Source organism: Arvicola amphibius, chromosome 3 (assembly GCF_903992535.2).
Source record: "Arvicola amphibius chromosome 3, mArvAmp1.2, whole genome shotgun sequence".
NCBI lineage: Eukaryota > Metazoa > Chordata > Mammalia > Rodentia > Cricetidae > Arvicola > Arvicola amphibius.
Genome location: NC_052049.1, coordinates 52755165 through 52761517, shown reverse-complemented (window position 1 = coordinate 52761517; position 6353 = coordinate 52755165). Strand labels below are relative to the sequence as shown.

Below are 6353 nucleotides of genomic sequence, written 5' to 3'. Positions count from 1 at the left end.
GTAGCCTGCAGTTGTAGTGGTGGTGGGGTGTCTGCTCCCGAAAGCTACTGACAATGCTTAGCTCTTCACAATGCCTGTTGTGGTTTCCCTACTTAGACTGGCAATGCATGGGGAGCTTAGGCCCTCATACACTTGTTAACATATATGAATTTTATTTCATTTTATTTATTTTTTTTTACACATGAAGCTGTTTAATTAGGTTGTCAGCAATTTAGAAAACCAGTTTGTGAGGATACATCCCGTTTGTCAGAGAGAACTGAGAACGCAGGTAGCCTTGCAGCTGAGGAACAGCTTTGATCTTTGGCAGAATCTGCGAGTCCACCGTTTTCTGATCAGCCTTGCGCTGCTCTGTAATCTCATATTTCTCCTTTTCTGTGTCAAAGATCTCGCCCTCCTGATGCCTGGGCTTATGCAGCTGCTTTTTCTTTTTTTTTTTTTTTTTTTTTTTTTGGTTTTTCGAGACAGGGTTTCTCTGTAGCTTTGGAGCCTGTCCTGGAACTAGCTCTTGTAGACCAGGCTGGTCTCGAACTCACAGAGATCCGCCTGCCTCTGCCTCCCGAGTGCTGGGATTAAAGGCGTGCGCCACCGCCGCCCGGCAGCTGCTTTTTCTTGAAGTAAGCATCAGTCAGGTGTTGGGGATTTTAACTGTGCTGATATCAACTTTTGTAGAGGTGGCAATGACAAACTTCTGGTGTGTTCTTCTCAGAGGGACTCTGTTGAGGGCAAGAGGTCCCGTCACAAGCAGTAAACCACTGCCCAGTTGCTTCAGGAAAACCACTCTCTTGCCCCTGTGGCTTCCGGTGAGGATGATGAGGACAGTCCCAGGAGTGATGCTGGCACGCAGGCGTCTCACGTGCTGACTGAAGGGCTTTTTGCCATAGCTCAGCAGCTTCCGAGGCACATCTTCGGTAGGATAATACCCAGGCATTTTTCGAAGCTTAACCACCAGGGTACCACCATTCTTGTCACCACCAACAGGTTTTGTGACAGTGGCAAGGACCTTCTCCTTTTTCTTCTTCTTTTCAACCTTGGTTTTCGCAGCTGTGTATTTCCTTTTGTACATGGCCTTTCTGGAATACATAGCAGATCGGGAGTACCTGCCAATTCCTCTAACAAGGACTGGATTTCTGCTGCAATGGGGCTTCCCCTTCTTGAGCTTTTTAGCCTTAGGGTCACCCTTTTTGGCTGCACCAGCGGCAGGGGCATCACCGCCAGCCTTCTTGGCTGCAGGTTTCTTCTCTTTTGTATCAGGTTTCTCGGCTTTTTCACCCGCCATCTTGCAAGATGGGAAAACCATATATGAATTTGAAATACATGTTTTTAGAAATTTGAACTATAAAATACATGTAAAAAGCATGAGTGTACATTTTAGTCAGTTACTGGGAAGTAAAAATGTAGTCACTTAAATAAAGAAATGGAATGTTTGCCAAGCCCTTGAAGGCTCCTTCCCAGCGGTCCCCTCCTTTCTCCTTTATTTTTTATGGGAATCACTTTCTTGGTTTTCTTTTTACATTCACCCAAGTCTTCATACTAATTCACTGTAGTTCAGCTTTTCCTAGTTTGGATTATGAATATATTCTTTTGGGTATGGCTTCTTTGGCTTCTTACTCTGTTGATGTTTATCAACTACTACTATAGTCAAAATTTATCTAACAGTTATCTCCATCCATCCATCCATCCATCCATCCATCCATCCATCCATCCATCCCTATCTGTCTGTCTGTCTGTCTGTCTATCCTCTCTCTCTCTGTCTCTCTCTGTCTCTGTCTCCATTTAGAAACAAGGTTTTTTTTTTCTGTGTGTGTAATAGCTCTAGCAGTTCTGGAACTCACTCCATAAACCAGACTGACCTTGAACTCACAGAGATCTGCTTTCCTGTGCCTCCTGAGTGCTGGGATTAAAGGCGCTGACATAGTTAACATAGTTTTGCTGTTATATAATATTCTTTTGTAAAATCACCATATGATATACCAAAGCTCATTTACATATTCTACTACTGATGGGAATTTGGATTTCAAAAATATGTATAATAAAGATACTATGGATATTTATTTTTGACATTTACATTTTCTCTTACAGTCCATATTTCTTTTCTTTTCTTTTTTGGGTTTCTTCAAAATAGGGCTCCTCACTCTGTACTCCTGGCTGTCCTGAAACTCTGCAGACCAGGCTGGTCTCTAAGTCAGAGAACTACCTGCCTCTGCCTCCTGAGTGCTGGGATCAAAGGCCCAGCAAAGTTAATTTTGATTCACAGTTTGTAACAGTCCATATTGGCAGAGAAGGCATGGAGCAGGCATGGGAGGCAGCTGGTCACATTGTGACAGCAGTCAGGAAGCAGAGAGAGATGGGTGCTGGTATTCAGCTGACTTTCTACAGTGTCTCCTTTTATCTAGTTTAAGACCCCAGATCATGAGGTCCTGCTGCCCACATTTAGGGTAGGACTTCTCTCCCCAGTTCAACTTCTATGGAAACACGCTCGCAGACCTTGCCCAAGGTTGTCTCCAGTCAAGCTAGCAATAGAAGATTAACTGTCACAAGTGAATATGTGATTTTTCTCTTTGCATTAATATTTTGAAATGTACTGATAGTTTCTGAGTGATGATACTCCAACATTGCATTCCTGTAATAAGTCTGTCTTGGTCATGATACAGCTTCCTCTCTCTGTGCTGCTGTATTTTGTTTGCTAATACATACATTTTGTTTTGGATTTCTACTATATTTATGAATGTTATAGCTAGTGATTTTTCTTTCTTAAAATGTCCTTGCCAGGTTTGATAGTAAGATAATTTTAGTCTGACAAAAGTAATGGAAAATTGTCCTTATATTCCCCGTTTCTGGAAGATTATATAAGATTGATAGTATTTCTTACTTGACTGATGCAGTTGGCCTGTGAAGGCATGAATTTCATTTTCTTGTAATCGTAAAGTATTTACATATATATACACATATATACATACATATATATGATGTAAGGATATATACATACATATATATGTATATATATATGTGTGTGTATATATATATATATATATATATATATATATATATATATAAAACTCCTTACATCATTTTGGTAAATTGCATTTTCTAGGAAGTTCACTTTACTTGAAATTTCAATTTTGTGTTCATAAAATTGTTTATAATCTCCATTTACAAATATGTAACATGTCTTTTCCATTTCTATGTTTTCTATCTATGATTTCTGTCTGCCTGCCTTGGACAGTTTTTTCATAGGATTGTCATTTGTATGTGTATATGTGTTTATACATATATATGTATGTGTTTGTGCATGCATGTATATATGCATATGTATGCACGTGGGGCAGATGTGCGTGTGTGTGTGCATGCATGTATATATGCATATGTATGCACGTGGGCCAGATGTGTGTGTGTGTGTGTGTGTGTATGTGTGTGTACATGTATGTGGAGACCAGAGGACAGCCTCAGATGTTATTCCTTGGGTACCATCCACTTAAAAAAAATTGAAACTGTTTCTCTTATTGGCCTGGAACTCACCAAGTCACCTAGGTTGCCAGCCAGTGAGTTCTGTCCTCTCTCCAGTGCTGGGGTTATAATGCACCACCTTTCTGGGCCTTCTAAATGTAGGTTCTAGAAATCACACTCAGATCCTTAGACATGCAATGCAAAGACCTTATAGGCTGAGCCAGGGTGTGGGCAGTCTTTTTGTCTATGTGTTGCTTTTATTGGTTAATGAATAAAGAAACTGGCTTGGCCTGATAGGGTAGAAAAGAACTAGGTGGGGAAAATTAAACCGAATGCTGAGAGAAAGGAGACAGAGTCAGAGAGAAGCCATGTAGCCCCACCGAGCACAGACGCCAGAACTTTACCCAGTAAGCCACAGCTTAATAAAAATGGGTTAATTAATATGTAAGAGTTAGCCAATAAAAAGCTAGAGCTAATGGTCCAAGCAGTGATTTAAATAACACAGTTTCTGTGTGATTATTTGGTTCTGGGTGACCTGGATGAACAAGCCCTCCTCGTGCAACAAAGCAACAACTCAGGACTATCAGTTTTAATAGTGTTTTCAATAAGATCATTTTTTAAATTAAATTTTTGTTGTAAAGTTTTACCATTTTAATCTGTTTTCTCAATTTTTGGCTTTAATTCCCTACTTTTCCTTAAACTTCTTGTGAATAATGCTTGCATTATTAATTTCCAGTCTTATTCTCTGATATGCATTTAATTGCTATCAATTTCTCATAAGCACTTTGTTGCAAGGAGCAGTTCCCTTTGTTTGACCTGGCTGCCCAGCTAGCTTACACCCAAAATAACCACACAGAAACTGTATTCATTAAAACACTGCTTGACCCATTAGCTCTAGTTTCTTATTGGCTAATTCTTACATCTTAATTTAACCCATTTCTATTAATCTGTGTATTGCCACATGACTGTGGCTTACTGGCAAGATTCTAACCAGCATCTGTCTCAGGCAGAGGATCCATGGTTTCTCTCTCACTCTGCTTTCTTTCTCCCAGAATTCAGTTCTGTCTTCTCTGCCTACCTAAGTTCCGCCCCATCAACTAGGCCAAGGCAGTTTCTTTATTCATTATCCAATGAAGGCAACACACAAACAGAAGGAACTCCTACACCAGCACTTCTTTAATTCTTACAAGTTTTTCAGTTTTTATTTTCAGTTCAAAAGCTTTTTTTATGAATTGAGGTGTGGTATAAGTAGATTGATTATAGCTAAAAATAACTATCTTTTGGAGTAAAAGACAGAACTTAGAATGTTATTGGTGGTAGATGCTCTAACCATCCTGGCTTGATCATTATACAATGAGTATATGTACTGGAAGATCATACTACACACTATAACTATGCACAATTAGTGTCTGTTAATAATAAGATGAAGCCTTAAATATATTTCTATGGCTTTATCTTTGGCCCTTGCATAACTTAGAAGTGGTTCGCATACATAGAAATTTAAAAAGTTTTGCTGTGTTTATGTACTTATGCACACGTGGGGGGGGGAAGAGTGTCTATGTCTGTATGTGTGTGTTCTGTGTAAGAAACAATCTCAGGTGTCCTTCAGGAGCTTTCTCTTTTGAGATAGGGTCCCTCACTGGCCTGGAGCTCTCTGAGTAGTTTAAGCTGGCTAGCTGGTGTCAGGGATCTGCTGTTCCTGCCTCTCCAGTGCTGGGATTACATGAGTGTTCTATTATGCATGGCTTAGAAACCAGCAATTACACACAGGTCCTCATGCTTGTGTGACAAACATGTTGCCAACTGAGCTATCTCCTCAGCACTAAACGTGTGTGTGTGTGTGTGTGTGTGTGTGTGTGTGTGTGTGTGTGTACGTACGTACAAGTATGTATTTGGTATGTGTGCCCAAGAGGATGCACAGAGGGACCACAGGAGGATTCTGGGTGTTTTCCTGCATCCCTCTCTGCCTTATTTTCTTGTAGCAGGGTCTTTGAATCGAAAGCTCGCCATGACAACCAGGTGGGCTGACTAACAAGTTCTTAGGATCTGTCCCAGGATGCTGGGATTACAGACACAGGTTGGCCATTCATGACTCTGCAGTCAAATGCTCTACCACTGAGCTATACCCCCCAATCCTGACTCTGATGTGGGCACTGGGGATTCAAGTCCAGATGTTCATGCTTGCATAGCAAGCTTTTTTACTTAGGGGATTATTTTCCCAACCACCTAAAGTTTTGTTTTTATTTTTACCCCCCTCCTGCGGGGTATTGTGAATACAGGTACATTTGTGGCATGGTGTGAAGGAGGAAGTCAGAGGAAAACTGTCAGGAGCAGGTTGTCCTCTACCTTCCTCAAGGCAGGGTCTCTTGTTTTTGCTGCTGTTTGTACTCTAGGCTAGCTGACCCATGGATTTCTGAATGAGCTCTCTGTCTCCACCTCCATTTTGCCTCAGAGTGCTGGGGTTGCAGCTGTGAATGACAACATTGAGTATTTTGTGGTTGTCAGGATCTAACTCAGGTCCTTTTCTTACCGAGCTATATTTTTGCAGGCCAAGATTTTCTTTCAATATTTATCTTAGTCGCATTGTAGTTGGAGAACGTATTCTGTCTTGTAAGTTTGTTGAAGTTTGCTCTGAATACATGTCGGATTTTGGAAGTGTTCTATGTGCATTTGAGTTATTTGATACAATGTTTCACTTTTTGAACACCACTTTTAGGTGTCCTAAAATCTAATCTGACAATCTTTTCCTTTATTTTTTAAAAAGGTACTTCATATTCTTTATTTTTGTGTGTGTGTGCATCTAGGATTGTGCATGTGAGTGTAACGCACATGGAGACCAGAGTTATAGGTAGTTGTGAACTGTCCAATGTGCATGCAGGGAACCAAACCTCATGTCTTCTGCAAGAGTA

General features: G+C 40.6%; 1 pseudogene; it reads right to left on the bottom strand.

Moving 5' to 3' along the window:
- Positions 1-211: 211 nt before the first annotated feature.
- On the bottom strand, positions 212-1284 carry LOC119810308 (annotated as a pseudogene).
- Positions 1285-6353: the final 5069 nt, after the last annotated feature.